Source organism: Amborella trichopoda, chromosome 10 (assembly GCF_054954075.1).
Source record: "Amborella trichopoda isolate Santa Cruz 75 chromosome 10, AtrichopodaSantaCruz75HAP2 v2.0, whole genome shotgun sequence".
NCBI lineage: Eukaryota > Viridiplantae > Streptophyta > Magnoliopsida > Amborellales > Amborellaceae > Amborella > Amborella trichopoda.
In genome coordinates this window covers 26,554,977-26,577,524 of record NC_142345.1, presented here as the reverse complement: position 1 = coordinate 26,577,524, position 22,548 = coordinate 26,554,977, and the positions used below count along the sequence as shown (strand labels likewise).

General features: G+C 36.8%; 1 long non-coding RNA gene and 1 pseudogene across 3 annotated transcripts; both read left to right on the top strand.

Moving 5' to 3' along the window:
- Positions 1-129: 129 nt before the first annotated feature.
- Positions 130-1,101, top strand: LOC105421873 (putative glutathione S-transferase parC pseudogene; annotated as a pseudogene).
- Positions 1,102-13,903: 12,802 nt separating this feature from the next.
- LOC110006428 (uncharacterized) lies at positions 13,904-20,962 on the top strand. Of its 3 annotated transcripts, none has more exons than XR_002279388.2 (8): positions 13,904-14,055; positions 14,902-14,928; positions 15,022-15,076; positions 15,243-15,580; positions 17,260-17,344; positions 18,129-18,400; positions 20,418-20,492; positions 20,601-20,962. It is a non-coding gene; the product is annotated as an uncharacterized LOC110006428 (long non-coding RNA). The 3 variants fall into 3 exon arrangements; XR_016042558.1 differs by lacking the exon at positions 13,904-14,055 and adding an exon at positions 14,281-14,376; XR_016042559.1 differs by lacking the exon at positions 17,260-17,344.
- The last annotated feature ends 1,586 nt before the right edge of the window (positions 20,963-22,548 follow it).

The window sequence follows — 22,548 nt, the reverse complement described above, 5'->3', positions numbered from 1 at the left end:
ACACGTGTACTACTTCAGGCCAAACCCCCAAGGCTTAGAGTTGGGAGACCTTCCAATGGACGTCTTAGATTGGTGGGTGGCCAATGGAGCCCGAATCTGAACCGTCCAGCACAAACATGAATAGTTTTAATGGGCCCCATCGGCGCATGGGTTCATGCTCCTGGGTCCGCAAATTACATTGGCGTTTTTATTTTTGGGAAGGTAAATGCTTTCTGAAATTTAGAAGTTCTGCGGGGAAGCGGAAAGCTATCATAAGGTAGTTCGCTAGAATGTTAAGAAAAATCTATGTTTACCCTTGGTTTTTTTTTTTTTTTTTATGGGTATTTAAGGTAGTTCCATGGAATGTTAAAAATTCTAGGTAAAAAATATTTCCATAGGCTTTGTTTTCAACTTTTATTTTTTTTTTAAATTCAAAATTTCAACACCTATCTTCAAACCCCCAAATAACTTGATCTATTTTTATTCCAAATTTTAATCCAAACAAATTAAAAAATACGCTTTTTTTTTCTCTCTCCCCTCACATTTTCAATCGCTCTCCTCATATTTTCTCTCTCTAGACTCGTCACGCTAAGAACCCCTCTTCTTCTTCTTCTTACCGACCTTCTCTCAGTCGGAGCCCTGGTGGTGGTGGGGGGTGGCAGTGGCGCTGGACGAGGTTTTGGAGGAGGTGCTGGTGGTGGTAGATAGAGAGAGATGTTTGGGAGGTTCGAATCAACACATATCCTTTTTAGAGAGAGAGAGAGCTAGCAGTGAGTTTTTAGAGAAAATTTTTTTTAGAGAGAGAAAAGCAAGGGCGAGGCTCAGGCCTCGGCAGTGAAAGAATTCATTGAAAACCTGAAGATCTTGGAGGGCGCCTTGGGTGACAAGCCCTTCTTTGGAGGGGAGAAATTAGGGCTCGTGGACGTTGCCGTGGTGCCTTTTGTTTGCTGGTTACATGTCTATGAGGTCTATGGTGGGTTCAGTGTTGCAGCTGAGCGCCCCAAAAATGATGCTTGGGCCAAGCGTTGCATGGAGAAGGAGAGCGTTTCAAAGGCTTTGCAGAACCCTGAGAAGGCCCTCGAGTTTGTGGGGATTCTCAAGAAGAAATATGGGGTTGAGTAGAGAGACATGTGTTAGAGAGAGAGAGAAAGAGAAGGAGGGTGTTCATTTGTGTATGTTTTCTGGTTACGTGGGCGTCTTTTGTTGTGTTTTAATGGCTGTATGTGACTTTTTGGTAATAAAATGGAAGTAGTCGGGGGTTGAGAAAAGGAATCATGTAAAGAGAAGCTTGAAAACACAATGTTTTTTTTAAGTTTATTTGAGTCAAAAGAATTAATAATAAATAAATAAAATATGTTAAAAGGGTTATGAGATATAATAGAGTGAAATTTTATGTAGTAAGATAGGTTTTACAACCTTGGGTCAATAGAGAAATAAAAGTTGAAAATGAGGTCTATGGAGATTTTTTTTTTTGTTTTTTAAGATAAACGAGTCTTTATTCGTTTTTTAAATTGTTAGTGGTTTTTTAATGCGTTAGGTGATAATAGAAGTCTAGACCTTAAGTAGAGCACAATGACCCAACCCTATTCTGCTTTTTACAATCGGTTGAAATGATCAAAAAGTACTAATACGTTATTGGTGCTAAATGGAAGAGAGTGTGTAGTGTGTTGCATGCTTGTTGCTAGTTTTCAGAGACGCCGATAAAAACCCATTGCATATGATGAGACATTGATCCAAGTATATATAGAAACCAAATAAGCATGTTTTCTTCTTTAATAACCAAATATTATTTAGAAAAGCCCATATGTTGATAACTATTTTATCCTAAAAACCAAATAAAATTAATAAAAGTAATGAAATATATTATTTTTCCAGATGGGCATTCATATTATTCAATCAGTAAATAGGGCCCAATTTATTCATTTTGAGAAATAGGACATGGAATGTGACCACTACTATTCCAAATCTGGTTATGATCCCAAATGGTAGGGTTCAGGATCCTCTTTTGTTTATCTTGCAAGAGAGAGAGAATAGGAGAGAGGGTTACGGAGTGAGGGAGAGAGAGGATAGAAGTACTTGGTTGGATGAGGCGGAGGCGTGGGAGGCATGGAGTGGTGAGGCGGATGCATAGGGACAAAGAGCAAAGGGCTAGGGCGAGCCTGATGGAAGAAGAGCAAATGGGTTTAGGGCGTGGATAGATGGGTTTTTTTATCGAGCCAAACTTCCTCTTTTCTTTCGGGAAAATTCTTGAATCAACTTCCATGCTTTTAGACTTAAGCTTTATGTTCCCTTTTTTGGCCTACAAAGGGGCAGAGAGAACTTGAGTTTGCTGTATCTCTTCAACTTATCCAATGCAGAAGCGAAACAATACCATGGAATGTTCCTCTTCCTCCCTATAACTTCCCATTATCAAATACAGCCTTTGAAAGGGTAAAATGTTTCGGTAAGGTCGTGTGGAAGAGAAAAAGCTTGACGCAAGGCCTTGGCTTTATGAAAGAAGCAAAGGCATATATCAAAATCCTGTCCAAAATTCTAGTTTCAATCAGGTGATCCTCAAACCAATTGTATTTGCCTCAACAATCATGAATATTTAAAAAAAAAAAAAGGTTTCAAGCTCTAAAAATTAGTATATCTTGTAGCACATTATTTTCAAGTGCCAAAAAATCGTAAAGCTTCAAATTTCATAATCGGTCGTAGAAATAGATTTTCAAACTATAATTATTGGTGTATTCCAGATAGTAGCCAAGGCCCAAGGCCCTCCATGACTCAACATACCGGAAACATGGTTCATACCCAGTGGCTTTATAAAACCTAAATTTTGCATACAATAGAAGAGTGGACATTAACCTTAATGACTTGCCTAGGATGGGAAAAGGACCTATGATCTTCGTGTCTTTGAACATGAAAGGGAGTCCCTATAGCTGGTGAAGGATGGCCTTTTAAGCTTAACCGCAAGGCACAACCTATAAAAGGCGTTCAGTAAGCCCTCAGGGTGCATTTATTGAAAATAAGATATGTGCAAGCCCTTGGTGAATGACTCATAAAAAGTACACATGTTTGCCTTGTGTAAAATACAAATTCATTTATTTGGCTTCATGAGCAATCATCAAGTATTTGGATAGGCAGTAAGATTAGGATCCATAGAGAGAGTTTCTCTCTTTGTATGAGAGAAAACAGTATATTTGGAGGGAGCAAACTTTGACTGGAACCAACTTCGGTAAAAACCAACCTGGTGATAACTATTTTGGGCATTTAACTGCTCTTATCACATGTATCGAGCCAATATCAATGACTTCAAGCTAGAAAGACTGATCAAGGTCCCTAACTATCATTATCAAGATCCCTAACTATCTCTCAACTTAAGTAGAATTGGTGCTCAATGTACTTGAGTGACATACCTTATTAGTCCTTAGAGAATAAAAAAGACCCTGGACAAAGGCAGTTGATCTAGAACTAGCTATCCCTTGGGAAGGAAGTCAATCAATACTAGTATGGGAAGAGGCATGATATGTTGATCAAGGGTCACTTGCATGAAACATGAAGAAGCAACATTCTATTAGATGGAGCAGTGATGGCAACATGTTTCTTGCCTCTAGGATCAATGGGAAAGGACAAAATATATCATAGAAGATAAAATTTTGGTATGAAAAAAACCACTTTAAAGCTTAAGGAAATATGCCAAGGACAAGGATGGTTATATCTTGTGTGTCCTCTAAGAACTCTCATTCACCATACTTGGTTAACCACTAGATAGAAATGAAGTATTAACATTAAGTCCAAATAAAATTTGCTTTGAACCTCCCTTCGTATGGGCTTCAGACCTTGCAAGGCTTCCAAGACTATTAAAGGCACACAGTGTCGGTTTTCACTAACTCCATGGTTGTTTTCTATGTTGTTGTTTTCCAAGTTTCAAAAAACATGAATTTTAAATGAGGTAGTTCGTGATAATGGTACATCAAACTGTAATGAAAGTTTGAGTCCTAGAAAACTTAAGCGTAATTGACATATAAAAAATTTTAGTTCAAAACTATTTGTAATTTTGAGATATTAGTATATATGTGGTCATTGCTGAAGTATAACATCAATTTTTAGATTTCTCTCTCAATCTATTCTGGCCCACAATAATAGGGATTTTCAATACCAATAAAAATTTCAAGTACAACTTTAGGGCCGATTTAGAAGACGATTAATTTTATCTAAAATAGACTATCTAATCTGAAATTAATTTACTTTGGATGTTATTATTATGTTAGTTGTTTGGCAGTCAGTTATTATGCATCTTGACGACTGGCCGACTCATTATCATTATCATAGCTTTTTTCTAATTAATTGGAGTCAGCCACACGAATCTTGGTCTACCATTCTGCTCTATTAACTAACGATCGACCGACTATAAGAGATTAATCAAACCATCTCAACTTGAGACCAATTCTAGGATTTATATTCTCATGGCCCCTATATACCACTCCACACAATATTAGAGGAGTTTGGATATTCTTAGATATGTTTTGTATCTAAATGAAGTGGAAATATATAGATATGCTTAATGAATTCTTATATATATTCAGTCCAAAAATCATACAAATTGGACATCTTTTTATTCATCACCCAAATCCATTGGCAGCCAAGATATGCCCTAATCGACAAACCCAACATGATACTTGGGGAATCATCTAAAACTCTAGGCAAATCATACATGAGGCATAATATCTCTTTGCTAATTTCAAATTGTTTGGAGACGATTTGACCCATCCTTTATACCTGTCAGCAGCCAACACTTGTATCTGTCGTCTGCCAGTATGTTATGCAACCAGGATGACCTACAATCACCAATTTAAGATTCCTCCTAATCTAAAAGGAGTCCTTCCATGGTATTTGGACCATTAGATTCCTGACTCAAAGCTCTATCAACCATGTAAGGGTAGGTACCCTATGGGTTTTCTATGGGAGAGTCGTTAGCTTTGCAATAGTAGTGATAAAATTGTGAAAAAGTTTGAGTGACAGTCCTTAGTATCTCTCAAGATAGAGAGCATTTTAGCCCCAAATTTTGTGGAGATATGCATCATGAGGTCTGATACATGTTTATCAAATCCCCAGTGTCTAAAGCCCCTATAACAAAAGCAGTTGAACTTGTAGTCCTTAGATCTATTATAACAATCAGCATCATAAATGGGTCAACTTCGACGAACTATATCTCACTCATTATTGGTCTATTTAAGCTGAGTGGACCACTCCACTCCTCTTTGAATCCTCTGTCACCATGCAAAATTTCAAGTTGAAAGGATCTGTCATTAAATAGCAGCATTGGTTATACTCATATATAATGGAGCATTCTATAGGTTTGATCAACGACAGATAACCATATTCATTTGATTCTCTCATGGAAATCGTGCAAATCTTGATTGTTTCAAGTTTAAATTAAATTAGTAGGGTATTTTGAATTTGAATGAGATTAAAATCTATAATCAAAACCACTTGTTGTTTTGAATTCAAATTCAAATGCAAGCTTATCTCATCAAAACACTATGTAAGAGAGAAGTAGTTTCAACCAAAAATTGGGTAAGACATCATCATTCCCCATACTTATGATCTTTGAGAATATTTATTTATGCCCCACTCATAAAGTGGAGAGGGACTAATGGGATTGATTCAACTATGTTTTGAATTTGACACACTCTATATTTTGTCTTCACTATATATATATATATATATATATATATATATATATATATATATATATAAAAAGAGAGAGAGAGAGATAGAGAAAGAGAGAGAGAGAGAGACCCATTTACAATCATGCTTTCTTATGCACTTAGTAAATAGAGAAGGCCCTTATAGTGTCTTTCTACTAAGTAGAGATATTACATAGAGAGAGATAAGATGTTGATCTAGACTCACTTGAGGCCCAGATCAAAGTGCAACAAAATGTGGACAAAACCCCTACGCATAGTTAGGTATACGAGTGTCATATGTCCCGCTAACCCTGGCCCTGTGAGGGCCAGCCCAGGCTAGGGTTAGGGGCGGCTTGACCTAGGCTAGGGTTAGGAGTCACGGTTTGCAATGGACCTTTTCATGTGTCCAGGACTTGGAGGGGTCGAAGATTGGGTCTCTCTGGCGATAGCACTGATGACACGGGATGCACTACGTTCACATGAGGATGTTCTTAGTGTTGAAGAGCAACTGATATGTTTGCACTGATCCCAATTGTCATGAGAAACTCACTAGGAAGGGTGTTCACAAAAGCTCCAAACGCCACCGAAGAGTACTCATGTCACACCCCAAGAAATTTCAATACAGATATTCTTGAGATGTGACAGTCCAAAACATATATACATCTCTTAATAAGACAAATTTACAGTGGCGAGGTCTTACAAAGTAAATAAAGAAAGCTAGCACAACAACAATATCTTTCAAGGTTGATCTTGACTAGCACTCAAAATGAATCCGCAGTTATCCTGAAAAAATGTTTACCATAGTTTGATGAGTTTGGCTACTCAGTAAGTGATCATCATAATCCTAAAAATAATCATGGTTGAAAGATATCAATATTTTCAAAAAGAAGATCTATTAACAGAAATGCATCAACAGTTTCACTTTCAATAAATGCATAATTAAGTATAATCCGAATAATTGAAATGCATATAACACTTTAACGGCAGTGCATAATTCAAAGGATTTCACAAAATACCCTACTGGCGTCCCAAGTAGGTCACCTATATACCCCATCAGCGTCCTGATGGGTCCACTTAATCCCTATTGACGTCCCAGATAGGTCAACTTAATTCCTACCGACGTCCCGGATAGGTCAACTTATACCTCACCGACGAACTGGATGAGTCCACTTGCATACTTTAATTATTTCTAAATCTCTTTAAACATTCGAAAGCAGCAAATATCATGTACTCAACATATCACTGAAATCATTAATATGAATCTCACTGACACCATTAATAACAGTCACTTTCAATAAAATTTCAACCAATCAAATAATTTGGGCTCAAATTTAGAAAGGTAGCAGTTCGTAAAGACATTCTAGCATAATTGCCAATCTAATATGTATAGAAAAATTCTTATAGAAATTGAAGAATACGGAGTTATCACAATTTATGGGATGTTAATTTGCAAATACACATTTCACAACAATGCTCAAATTTAGAAAGGTAGCAGTTTGTAAAGACATTCTAGCATAATTGCCAATCTAATATGTATAGAAAAACTCTTATAGAAATTGAAGAATACGGAGTTATCACAATTTATGGGATGTTAATTTGCAAATAAACATTTCACAACAATGCTATAATCAAATACAAAAATATCATTTTTTAGATAATAAGGCAGTCATTTGCACATGAAATTCACAATGTCTAAATATTTAAAAACAGTAGAAAGAAATCTCACAACTTTACTAAAAACAGAAATATCACATTTATTTCTAATAATTTGATAGTATCTAAAATTTTCTAACAATAGATAAGAAAAATAAATAAATTTATTTTTCTAAGAATTTACAGCATTTAAATTTTCTAACATAAATAAACGATCACAATTTTTATTAAAAAGATTATTTTTCAAGATAATGAGGTCGTGTGCGCATAAAATTTATCGCGCCTAAAATTCATGATAATAAGCAGAAATAATTATTTCATTTTATTTTTAAAAAGAATGGATTATTTTTCGATACAATGAGGTCACTTACACACAAAACTTATAAAATAAAGATCCTGAACGGAAATATCACTATTTATTAAAAACAGACTATTTTTCAAGAAGACGATGTCACTAACCTAAATTATTTTGAGAGGGAGCTTCCGATAAAAATTCGGCTAGATATAGAGAGAGACCTCAAAATTTTCTAGGGTGAGAGTCTTTGCCTCTTGTATTTAAACTCTTACGACATCTTATAATAATATTTTATTAAGTTACACCTCTTGTATTTAAACTCTTACGACATCTTATAATAATATTTTATTAAGTTACACCTCATACACGAGGTGTAACGTTTATATTACCCTTATACGCTTAAAGCCCATGTCCATTGGACGTGGCAAGGCAAGCTGCAAACAAAACAAATTCAAATTAAAAGCTTTGAAAATGGTGATGGTCCTTAAAGACTATCATGCTCATATGGACCATCACTTATTAAAAGTATCCTTTTCTTTTTCTTTTTCTTTAGGATTATTACAACTCAATATTGGCAACGGAGTATAAGTTGTCGTAGCACCCCACAGAGCGGTCAAATGCTTGCTGCACAAGCTCATACTCACTAGCATTGGCATTATAGAATGGGGATTCGTGGTCATCGCAATGGATGTAGGATACCTTGAATCCGGCAAAGAATGACCAAAGAACTAAAAAAACGGAGATGGTGGAAAGCATAGGATTTGGGGTTTGATGGATGCCATGAATTCCACCGTGGCAAAAGTTTGAGGATCTACACCTACTTAAATATACGCATTTGTCCTGGTTGTTTGGGTTCTTAATTGTGAGATAATTTGGAAGTAGACAACATTTTGCGAAGCTCGTATAAGATACTCCGATTATTGCAGGTTTTTGCCTAAACATTTTGCTCGGGGACCTATTAATTTTTGCCTTGAAAATGCTCCGGACATGCCTTTCATGTGTTTTATTTTATAATTTAATAAAATTCAATCCATTTATTTTGATATTTTTCTTGAAATTTTCAAGATTTTAGACAGGAAATGGCAAGAGAAAAGTGGACTGGGGGCCACAATTTCGGGTGCCCCGACTGCGTTGGGTGACACACTTCGTGTCGCTTGACCACCCTTAAGTGACACACTTTATGTCGCCCAAGCCATCCTCGGGCAATTTATTATTTTAAAGATAAAAATATTTATAAAAAAAAGAAAGATAGAGAAGTTGAAGCCATATGAATCAACACTATTCTTTCAATGAAAACTCGTTCATTAATTAAATTAAATGGAACATACAGAATGTCGTCTTTGTTCGACACAAAAACATGCATTATCCTTTGGGATACAGAATGTTGACTTTGTCCCCGCATGGCCAAGCATAACATTTTGTTTGACACAAAAACATACATTATCTTTAGCAGAACTCACCAGGCGGTGATGTTGTTAAAGTCGAATGTAATGGCTAGAAAATACAGCATGTCATCTGATCCATATACACGGTAGCAATATTGGAACTAGTTCGATGGATCCATGTATGTGATAAAGAGGATACCATATGTAACTTGTACCCCTATCGTATGATACATTGTCTCGTTAATTTGTGTGTCTGAGGTGTCGGCATTCATGATAAAGATCTTATGGCTCACTATCGCATTGATGGTCCATGGTGGGATGTGCATATGCTTAGACCCCGCACTGATAATTAGGACATTTAAGATGACCAGTGATGGCCTTGCCAACAACTGGTGAATCGAGACACTGATGATCCTTTGGGATATTTGCAGCGCCTTCGAATTTCATTACGCTCTTGTGCCAAGCAATACGTGAATTTTTTCGAATTTCATTACGCTCTTGTGCCAAGCAATACGTGAATTTCTAACCGATGATATCACAAAGTTGGTCAACAAAAGGGAGGGCCCGGTGCCCAAAACTGATCAACCCTAGCTGTGACCCTTCCAAGATAACCTAAGTATACATGGTTGCATCCAAAGGCATAGCCCTGCACATTGGCACATTTCAACTCTAGCAGTAACTGCTAACATTGGAATCAATGTTGGGATCATAGGTGATATTTGCAATAGAGTTACTTGTTGCATTTGAATAGATTGACTCAAAAGTGAGAATGTCAGTCACAATATTACCAGTTGCATACAGTACACCACCATACTGCATCAGTCTCTTGTGACTAATCATTAGCAGTAATGCACGTATGTGATCGATGATGGATTAAAAAGTATACTGTACCGCTTCAAATTCCTGTACTATCACGTGGAGAGACGTATCATGGCCTTGGGAGTATATGTATCCCATAATATGTCTCGAATTGAGGCGGTTTGATATTTTTTATGATTGGGCGTTAACTAAGATGTACATACTTGACTGATGACAGATTGGAAAGTATGTCGTAGTGCATTAAATTCCTCCAATGTAATGTACAGAGGCATATATTAGCCTTGAGAGTATATGTATTCCAAAATTTGTCTCAAATTGAGATGGTTTGACACCTCTCACTATTAGATCATTAGCCACGAAATATATGAGCTGATCGACGATCAGAACTCTCAAGCCATATTGGGGCCTTCATATGACGAGTCCTAGACAAATCATATATGTATATCACATGAGGAGCATATTTTGGTTTTGCATAGTTTATCCATTGTCTGCCAAGATATCACTCTGGCATGCGTTCAATATTTATCCCATGGTTATGCCATCAAGTTCATTGGTGCATCTCTCAAAATGCATTTAAAAGTGTATGATGACTGAAAATGCACTCAACAACACACACCTTTTTGGTCTGTATGTTATCATCCTTGGCCCGGCCGTTGCCACCCTTATACAATTACAATCGAGAAATCCTTTATATGCAGGGAAAGATGGGAAGGACTTTGTAGAGTGGGGGAAGGCAGTGGCGGGAAGGCCCACACTATTCTGAGTGTAAAAAATTATAATGAGCACTGCTCAAATTTTGTTGGCTATAGTTTTTAGGGTTAACTGATTTGTAGAGATGAGATAGAAAGTTTTGAAAGGTCATTTAGACAGTTCTTGCCTACCAACTTCTTTAAGAAAGTTTTAGAATACGAGTAAATCAAAACTGACATATAATAAAGTGAAAATATTTGTGCTCCCATACGAAAATGTTGTGCATTTGCTCCCTCATGGTAAAACTCATGTATAAATACTTTTGGAACCTAAGTTTTGGGGATGTAACCTCTAGAACCTATAACCAAACTCAAAGGAAGAAAAAAATTAACTACAAATATACGACTCTCAATGTGTCTTAGAAAAAATAATGTGCCCAGATTGACAAGAACAATCCAAATTTTGGACGACAATATTTGAGTGTTCAAGAACTTAAAATTCAATTTGTTCTCTTAAAAAATCATTTGATGATACTTGGATACATCCCAAAACTTTGGATAAAAAAATACTTATAAGTTACTCATTTGCTCATGGGAGTTGTTCTACAGTAATGTTCCCATAGGAACGTGCTATATACGTTCAGAAAATTCTAGTTATCGCTTTTTCAGAAAACCAAAAGATTTTATACTCCCTGGGGAATTCACTATCCATTTACTCCCTCAGGTGAAATCTAATCTAGGAATAACTTTAGGATCTCAAAATGTAGGGATTTAACCTCTTCAACCCACACAACAATCTCAAAAAAAAGAAAGGAAAATTCGAAATCACGGTCTGTATGCACTTAAATAAATAAATAAAAAAAAATCAATATTGAACAAAGGCTATCCGATTTTCAATATTGAACAAAGACCATCCAAGTTTTTGAAAGTGAGATCTAAGTGTTGTAAGAAAGGAAAATTCCAAATCACAGTCTCTATGCACTTCAAAAAAAAAAATCTCAATATAAAATAAAGACCATCCGATTTTTTGAAAGTGGGATCTAAGTGTGAAAAATTGTAGATTCAATTTTCTATTTTGAAAATAATCATTAGTGTTTTTTAGGCGGTTAATAAAATTTGGGAAAGCTTTCTATATCCCCCTACAACATAGAAGTTCTATGTTCCTTCTTATCCAACCGTCTATTTTTTAATGAAGGGCTATAAAATGGATGGCTGGATGGTAGGGGGAACATAGAACTTATATGTTGTAGGGGGAACATAAAAATGCTTTGCCATAAAATTTAGATAAATAATTCTCTTAAAGTAAATTTTCTTTCAGAGGAACTAGATTGACAGCATTGCTCACATAAGAGCAAAGTACACATGCTTAAACAAAAAAACAATGGTGACTAGGAGAGAGAGAGAGATATGAGGTGATTGGGCCTTTCTAACTAGGGCTGGTCATAGACTTCAATTGGACAGGGCCATCTTTGGCCTCTAACCTCGCCCTAATCCTATTAGAGTTGGCCCAAGCTCTAGCTAACCCAGATCTAGCTGAAGAGGCCGAAGCTGGGTTGGGTATACACTCAAAAATTAAAAGGAAAAACATAAGGAGAAAAAGGTTGTGACAAGATGACCCAATCATGGCCCAAGACTAGGCCTAGCTTGACTTTTTCCCAACTCGCATGGCACATTTTATGACCCAAACCCTAGTTTTTTAGGGCTAAGCTAGGCTAGGCCATCTAGGTCTATTGCTAACCCTATTTTTAAAGGCGAGCGTTATTAAGACCTCAAGCTTTTAAGTTGGGCCCAATTTTGGGCTAGAAGGCTGTTAACAAGCTAGATTTACCTTAGGCTCAAGCTTGAAAATTGAGTTATGCCAACCACAATTATATAACCATATGCTTAAAAAACTAGTTTTAGACTTGAACAAATCCAGCCCAAATTCATATAATATTGTCTTACTAGAAGTCATGTCTAGTAAGGCATTCTATAAATATGGAAAAGCTAAAAACCCTCAAACTAGATCATCTCATTATATATATATATATATATAAAGAGAGAGAGAGGGGCTTAAGCTCTATGAAAACAAAATAAAGTCTCAATTGTCGTCAGAAAAAGACTTTAGGTAAAAAAAAATCTCTATGATGGCTCTAAAATCAATTTCCAACACCAACAATAAAATTTGAAACTAAAAAAATGGTATAGATTTTGTGGATCTGTGATATCTTATTTTTAGAGAGAAATGGACGATCTAAATAATTTGTTACAATATACACTATTTTTAGAGCTTGAAATCCTAATTTTTTTTATAACCATAATATTCAAGTCAAGATGATCAATGTAAAGGTTTTTTCAATGCTTTCTATTGTAATTTTGGATGAGTTATGAGGTGAGGCTTTACTTAATTTGATAGAGTTGTAGCCCTATCAAACCATTTTCTATATATATGGGACACGGTTTCTATGCTGCCAGCCCGCATATTGTAAAAACATGGGCTTGGTAATAAATATATCTTTTAAATATAATTTGATCCTAATTTTTATAGAATATATAATCTTTAACATAGAGATCATGAATATGAAATAATTTTTTTTGAAAGCTAGAAATAATAATTATATTAAGAAAATATTTAGACCGTTAGTTACACTTCTTTCTAGATAGACCACCTATTTGCATGCATCTTTAAGATGGATGCTGCTTTATACCTTTGGACCGTATATTGTAGAAATGCGGTCCAGCCCGCTTGAAATGGATTCCCACATATATTGTTAGGCTACATCACTTGGTGGTGTATACCCTTAAAGTCCGCAATATTTTTAGATACTTAAAATGCTCTTGAATTATAATACAAAATTTTTCAAGTAAGGGCATTTTTTGTCATTTAGAAGGGTAGAACGTATATTTCTATAAGAAAATAATAGCATTCTATTAGTAGTTGAAAGACAATTAATGCATCTTGTAGGTGATGTCATACACTATGTGATTGATGCATACATCATGTCGGTGATGTCATTGTCCACTGTTGTTAATAAATGTTTTTGTTTCTATTAGGAATTTCTACTTTACCCTTGACTAATTACTTAAAATCCCGCTAGACAAAAAGTTACTACACTATAGGATAATAGTATCTAAGTGTCCAAAAATGTTGAGGATTTTAAGGGTATACACTACCAGGTGGTCTAACCTAACAAAACCATATATATATATATATATATATATATATATATATATATATGAAAAAGATATGGTAAGCAGCCTCTTGTAAATAAGAAAAATGCACCAACGGTGATGAGGGACTAGTCATTGAATGGATGGTGAGAGATATTGTCTCAAAATTCAAACTAAACACATTAATGTTTTGTACTCTCTCTCTTGACAGCCTGACTTTCTCTCTCACCTCAAGACTCTTTCTTTCCAAACACATTTATTACGCCAACCGATGTGTCTCGCAGCTCACGATGCTCTCTCTTTCTTGACCCAATGTAAACAAAACCAGATCCCTGCCTCCTCCTCTCTCTCTCCCCAACCATGCTCTTTCTCCTCCAACGCGTAACCATTATTGGCGGAGGCTGTTGCACCAGGTACGCTCCTCCTCTTCCTCTCTCTCTCGGCTTTAGTTTTCTATATGGGCCTCTCTCTCTCCTCAATAGATGACAATGTCACTCTCTCTCTCTCTCCCCAACAAAGGACAATGTCCCTCTCTCTCTTTCTCCCCAACAGAGGCTGTGGTATCTCTCTCTCTCTCGCTCTCTCTCTCTCTCACCCCAATAGAGGCTGCAGTATCTCTCCCTCTCATGCCCCAATAGAGGTCTCTCTTTCTCTATTCCCCAATCCCAATACCCTGATATGGGGAAATCTTTCGATCAGCAATGGAGTTTTCATGTCGTTTTGATCCGTCTGTGGTAAGGCAATGATTGCACTCCGCCGATGCATTTTAGGATTCATCTCTCTAATAGGAACTCGATTCCTTGCCATTCATTTGTTTGTTATTCTTAATTTTCATGTTTTCATTTCATTTTTTTTTTTGGTAGAGTTTCACGCATTCAAATTGTTATTTCATTGGTGTTTACATGGTGTTAAAGAGATTGCAAACATTATGCGACAATTTTATGAATTTGAATATATCATTTTATGGGTCAATGAACATGGAATTAATGGTTTTGATGAATAAAAGAATAAAATAAAAAATATTTCTATTAAATGCACCCCATTAACATAATTGGGTCAATGGAATTGAGCCACTGTTTTAGTATTGAAATGTAACAGTAAAAAAAGCTACAAATAAGATCTCACTTCTTGAGAAAAATACATTTAATTTATTTTTACAAGATTAAATGCTGCAAATACTAAACATATTTAAAAATTGAATAAATTAATCAGTTAGACGATTAATTAAGTAGCCTAATGGGATTTGGATGTTTGTGCAGAATCGCCAGAGGCTAGGTGGCACCCAGGTCAGTGAATTTCAATAGATAGATGAATGCGTGAAACTCTACAAATTGAATGCATAATGTAACCAAAGCCCTGCCTCCTCTCTCTCTCCCCAGTCGTGCTCTTCCTCCTCCAACACGTAACCATTCTTGGCTGAGGCTGCTCTACCAGGTACGTTCCTCCTCTTCCTCTCTCTCTTGGCTGTAGTTTTCTACATGGGCCTCTCTCTCTCTCTCTCCTCAAAATAGAACATGTAAATTTCATTTTCTTGGATACTTAATTAGTTAATTTCAATGGGCTTATATACTAATTACTTGACGTTGATATTATTGGAAAGCAATGGAAGATAAGATACTAGCCTTTGTCTCTCTCTTTCTCTGTAAGGGCGATGATTCAATTGAGCCTGACCTCTCACAATAATAGAGAGAAGGGAGCCTTAAGAGGCAGAAGTCCAACCCTCACGTACCACTGTGTCTTTAAATAGCGCCCTCAACCCATCGCCGCCTGCTTTCCCTTTCCTTCTCAATTTTTTTCCCCTTGCCCTTACTCCCTGCACGAGCACTGCGCCATCATTGTGGGAGGCCTCTGGAGCAAAGGCAATTGCATGAAGCTGCCATGAGGTACGTCGAACGCGGCGGACGAGCTATGTGCAGGGGTGGGAGTGTCATGAACAAGGTAAGTGGGTTTAGTGCTATGTTTTTAGGCCTAATTGGAACTTAATGGAATGTTGTCAAGGAAAAGAATTAATGGAGAATAAATTGTAAATTTTGAGAGAAATCATAGAGCCCCTTTTTTTTTGTGTGCCAAACTCGCTAGCTTATTCAATGAGTTGTGAGTTAATTCATGAGCATGTAATACGACGACGACACCTAGAATTTCCAGCAACATCAAGGCGGTTGCTTGACACTTTTTACTAGTCAAACGGCACCCGTTTGGGCCCAAATCAGCTTCAAACAAATGATATACATATCTAGTTAAAGTTTTTTTTCTGCACCATGTTATAATATCATGAAAATTAAGAGACATGACCCCTTATGCGAGATATGGCATTACCACGGTTGCTGTGAATTTCCAGCAACTGTGACCCCCTTTGGGTCCCATTTTTGGCCAGGTAAATGACATCTAAATGCCCCAAATTGCCATCGTTGTAAAGCCTTTGAATGAATGAAAGGTTGCATGTTTTAGGATTTTTGAAATTTTCTATGAATCTTGATTTATATTTGAAAATGTATGACTATGTCATTACTCATCACTATTGTCTGCTTAAGATCGCACCTCAATCTCAGGTGTAAGGATTGACCTTCTTGAGAAATGAAGCATCTAACTCTCTCATTTACCTATTTATTGAAGCATTAAGGCTTAATGAATCAATAATGAATATGAATGCTATATGATAATTGTCATATGCATACTACTAGATGATGAGAATAATGCTACTTAACAAGATGCTATGTGAAAAGTAGATGGTGCAATAATGACACACGATGAAATTTTCAGGATAATTGTTAAAACACCAGGAACGATGCTCATGTGTGAATGTCATACTTTGAAGCACGAGATGAATGCCTAGTGATGACTTTCATACTATTATGATATTGTTTTAATGAGAATGCTAACCACTATGCATTGGGACTCGAGCCCATTGGTAGTGGATACTATGCTATCATGCTGACCGCTACGCATTGAGACTCGATCCCTTCGGTAGTGGATACTGGACTTAATGATGAGAACACCGGCCGCTACGCGGTGGGACCCGAGCCTATCGGTAGTGGAGCTAGGTTCACCGAGATGGTAATGATAGTGTATTCCCTAGCCTGTACAATGACAGGTGCATGTTAGGGGAGAAAAGAGGGTCGCTTCCTATGATTCATGATATGAGATATGAGATTTGAGTTGATGCTTTGCAAGGTGAAGGCTTGTCGAACGCCAATGTGTGCTAGGGACCGTGTACGTGAGTTGAGGGTATTACGAACTGGATTGCTCCGCTTGTCATCACCCTCCCTCCTATGGGATGATAGAAGCCCTAAGCAATGGGATTGGCTTAGCTTGATGGATAGGTCTTCTATTAGGAGGAGTAGGTGAGTTAGGGAGTGAGTATGGGATGCATATATTGAAACTATGATTTCTTTTGTATTGCCTGCCTAGTGTTGCTTATGTTGGATGCCCTTTTATATTAGATATCTTGTTATATCGACTGCATTGATTAGATAACCAATATGCTGAACTACTGCACTATTATAAATTACGATTAATGATACTATTCCTTGCACCTGAGTATGCTTAATATCCATGCATAACACTAGATCTGCTTATTGAGCTTCAAAGCTCAATCCACTATATTTTTCTCCCTGTAGATTCAAAGCAACGAGTTACAAGTTGGAGGTGTGGGCTGCAGTTGAAGACTGAAGCGACTACTTTCCGAAGAAGTTCGAGAATCTTGTAGGTTTTGGGCCTTCAGCCTTGCTTAGATTGTTTCTTAGGGATTTTGTAATTATGGGTATTGGAGCCTTGAACTTGATTGTATCACCTTTTGAACTATAATACAATATAATATCCTTCTCAGGAATGGGCTTTATTAAGTTTTAATTTATATAAGGGTTTACTTCCTTGGTTAGTTGATTACCATATCGAGGCGTTAAATTTACCCTCACTTGGGTGATAAACGCTGCATTGGGATCACGAACCCGTGGCCGGTCGCCTTCCATTGAGAAGGTTAGGTAGACAGGAGCAGGGTCGTGACATTCTCTTTCTAACATTTCTCTCTCTAAAATTGTAGAAAGGTATTGGGCTCGAGCTTTCACTTTGTCTCTTCGATCTAGTAGATGTGTTTTAGGATTCATCTCTCTAATGGGAAGTCGATTCCTTGCCATTCATTTATTTGTTGTTCTTGATTTTCATGTTTTCATTCTTGTTTTTTTTTTTTTAGAGTTTCATGCATTCAATTTGTTATCAAACTAGTGTTTACGTGGTGTTACAGATTTTTCATGATTATATCTCCTCTTGGATTATTTCTAATTTATATAAATCACATTTGTGTAGTAGTCCATGAATTTTGATATCATAGTGAAAAGGCTAGAATTTTGATGTTATTCCTATATAGACGTGGGTGGTGTTTCATTTGTTATGCATTGTGTATGATTTGTAAGTATATGAAATCAACAATTAAACTTTATATGTAAAATTTGTTAGTCATAAGTTCATATACAAATTTTGTTTTGTGTAGGCTCATTCAAGTACCTCAAATGGGCCGATCCATTTCAGACAGTGTGTCATTTGCCACATTTTCAGATCAAGACAACATGGGGGATGACATTGAACCCGTCGAGCAAGATCACCTGCTCGTAAATCGCCCCCCAGCCCCCCCCCCCCAAGAGAAATTTACAAATACGAAAATCGAAGAACCCCACATGGGAATGAAGTTTGGTTATGAAGAAGATGCATGTGAATATTACAGGGCATTTGCATTGGTGCAAGGGTTTGGCTCCCTCAATCAAGGTATGGATGCAAGGCTAAGCCATACATAAGCTTAAATTCTATAGTGGGTAGTGACTAAGTTTGTAAATGATTACAACCACGTCCTTGTCAGTTCAAGGAAAGCTAGACTAATTCGATCACACCGAACAATATCGAATGCAAAAAAGTTGATGAGAAATTCTATGAGCTCTGCTTTGGTGAAATCTATTCTATGATCTCTGCTTTGGTGAAATCTATGAATATTTATGATATTTTTATAGAGCAAGTTGGGGGGGGAGGGTTGAGAATCTCCAATGCTCATAAAAAGATATCGAAAACCAAATAGCAAAAAATCGTAGAAAATTGGAAGGAGAAGATGGAAATCATGCTATGCAATGGCTGTACAAAATGAATGAATCAAAACCTTCATTTTTCTATTGGGTTAAATTAGATGAAGATGGTCATCTAATCAGTATGCTATGGGTAGATGCTATGTCAAGGGTGTTGTACCACCACTTTTCAGATGCGATGAATTTTGATACGACATACAAGACGAACTTGTTTGGTATGCCCTTTGCTCCCATACTTGGTGTGAATCACCACTTCAGCACAACTTTTTTTAGGTTCGCACTTATATTTGATGAGAAGATGGAGTCATTTGTATGTGTATTTGATGCGTGGCTAGAAGCAATGAGTGGTGTCAACCCGATGTAATTATCACTGATCAAGATCTTGCAATTACTATTGCAGTGATACAAATTCTGAAAGAAAGTAGGCATCATTATTGCAAATGGCACATACTTACAAAGGTGAAATAAAAATTGTACCATGTATTACGTTGGCATCCCACTTTTTCAGAAATTTTTAAGAAGTGTATAACAAACTCAACCATAGAAGAGTTTGAGGCAGATTGGAAATCTCTTATTGAGAAATATAATCTTCAACAAAATGAATGACTCATTAGAACATACAATTGTCCAATGTAGTGGGTTGATGCATATGTGGCTAATGCATTCACAACTAGTATGTCAATGACTCAAAGAAGTGAAGGCATGAATAAGCACGTTAATATGTATTTAACTCCCACAACAAGCTTGCACCTTTGTTGGAAATTACTCAAAAAGTACATGAAAAGAAGCTTTACAAAATGAGGGAGAATAACTTAAAGAACATCACTTCTACTTCTATTTTGATGACCACTACCTTCATAGAGGACATGTTTCGATGATCTATACACACAAAATGATGAAGTTTTTTGGGGAAGAAGTTGCAGATTCCGTAAATTACAAGATTGAAGCCATTGAAGACAACGACACAGTTGCCACCTATAAGGTGACAAAACCTGGAAGTGGAACAAGGGTATTTGTTGTAAAATTCAATAGTCATAATCAAATTGCTTCTTGTACTTGCCACTTGTATGATAGGTTAGTCATTCTTTGCATGTATGTGCTTAGAATCTTTTTAGTGAATAATATTTTTGAGATCCCATCACATTTCATAATGAATCGATGAAAAAGGTGTGCTGAAAGGGGCTGTATTTGATGAAAGAGGCAAGAAAATTCAAGTCTCTTATGATCTAGCCTAGTCCATTCGTTATAATGAAGTTTGCCAAATGGCTCGAAAATTCGTAGAGAATGCCTTAGAAAGCATGGAACTCTATGAATTGATAATGTCTGATTTTGCTACTACACATGCAAAAGTTGATGCCAATATTGCGAGTAGGGCAGAATCAAGTAACGTTACCAAGACCCCCAGTAATAGGAGAAGAAATAAGGGTTACCCTCTTCAAAATATCCTTGAGCCCTTGCGAGCACGAACAAAGGGACGACCTTGTCCTACAAGGTATAAATCTTGGTATGAAGTAGAGTTAGAGATAGCGAAAGCAAAAGAAAATGTGAAGGACGATATTAGAAAGTGTGCAATTTGTAAGAAGAGTGGACATGACAAAAGAAATTGTCCATCATTCGTTCATTCAAAGTACGCATAAATAATTCCTCAATACTCTTTGTGAATGTAACATGGATTTATTAAATGTTTATAAGGTATTTTCTTATTACAGGTTAAATGACACTATGGTAGCTATATATGGGACCTATGAAGACATGGAACATATATAGTAATGATAATGAATCAAGTAAGTGTTGTGTTATATGCTGCTGAATTTGTTGTGTTCTAATATTGTGTTGTGTTATTTAGAAATACGCTACATACATTAATGTGATGTAATGATATTTTGTTACAGGAAGTACAGAAGGAAATCACCTTTTGAATTCCAATATGTTATATTGTGTTGTTTGATATTCTAGTTTGATTGAGAAACACAACTTCACTATTCAAGAAGAAGCTAAGAAAAGCCAGAAGTAGAAGTACAACAATTAAGCCATGTGACCATCATGGAGGGAGGAGACTGATGTGGTTTTTTTTATGACATGATAATTTGAACTTGGAGTTGTATTTGTGTTGCATTTGTACCTATGAAATATTTTGTTTCATTGCAAATTATATTAAGTGCTAACCACTAGAAAAAAATTGGGTAGGACAACAAGATACTTTGGGTTGGTTGTATCTTTATGTTGAAATGGCATATGAGCAATTGCATTAAAATACTCTCTCTCTCTCTTTCTCTCTCTCCATTATTTCTCCTTAACCGTGGTTTTCAACAACTTATTGTGGCCATTTGTGGGATGAGCTTCTTTCCTTCAATCAATTGTAGGAACAAAGAATGGAGCAATATTCTGTGAACCACTATTTTGTTGATCATCAATTTTTTTTAAATCAAATTATGACTAACAAAACCTGATTGGGGACTGGATTTTTAAACATTTTGATACGATTCCTCAATCATCATCATATTAATCTAAGACATGGTAGTCAAACCTACTTTGGGTTATGTTTTTAGAAGCCATGAATTGGGCAAAAGACTCTATAAGAAAACTCCATACCAATAAGGTTGTCTGCCTCTATAAATCCACATCTTTTGGAGCATAATCTTAAAAAATAACTACATTTGTGCTCAATAACAAGATAAAAATGTATTCGCTTCACACAAACTTGAGAAACTCGAAATAGAAGTACACAGAATAACTTTGAGGCCAAAAAAATGAGAGACATATTGCTTCTTTTGTATGCAAAATATAGTTTATTTACGACTAAGTCAAAGAAGTAACACCAATTAGAACACAATTTGTGAATAACACTATCACGCAATCATCAAAAGTGAGAGCTCAATAACTATTCAAGTAACATGACATGTTTTGTTCCAGAGCAATGGAGTTTTCATGTCGTTTTGATCCGTCTGTGTTAAGGCATTGATCGCACTCCGCTGCTCATACAAAGATTCCCCATATCAGGGTACTGGGATTGGGGGTTAGAGAGAGAGAGAGAGAGACCTCTATTTGGGGCATGAGAGAGAGAAAGATAGACCACAGCTCTGTTGGGGCGAGAGAGAGAGAGGGACATTGTCCTCTGTTGGGGAGAGAGAGAGAGGGATTTTGTCCTCTGTTGGGGAGAGAGAGAGAGGGACATTGTCCTCTATTGGGGGAGAGAGAGAGAGAGACCCATGTAGAAAACTAAAGATGAGAGAGAGAGGAAGAGGAAGAGGAAGAGCGTACCTGGTGGAGCAGTCTCTATCGAGAATGATTGCCCGTTGAAGGAGGAAGAGCACAACTGGGGAGAAAGAGAAAGGAGGAGGCAAGGGCTCTGGTTACATCAAGCAGATAGAGAGAGAGCCTCATGAGGTTGGAGGAGAAAGAGCATGGCTGGGGAAAGAGAGAGGAGGCAGGGCTCTGGTTACATTAGGTAGAGAGAGAGAGCCTCATGAGGTTGGAGGACGAAAAGCATGGCTGGGGAGAGAGAGAGAGGAGGAGGCAGCGCTCTGGTTTTGTTTACCTTGGGCAAAGAGAGAGAGAGCCTCGTGAGCTGCGAGACACATCCGTTGGCGCATTAAATGTGTTTAGAGAGAGACAGAGTCTTGAGGTGAGAGAGAAAACCAGGTTGTCAGGAGAGAGAATAAGAAACATTAATGTGTTTAGTTTAAATTTTGGGAAAATATCTCTCACTGTCTATTCAATGATCAGTCCCTCATCACCGTTGGCGCATTTTCCTTATTCACACGAGGCTGCTTACCATATCTTTTCCTCACTGTCCATTTAATGAAAAGTCTTCCCAACACATATAGGTGAAAATGAACA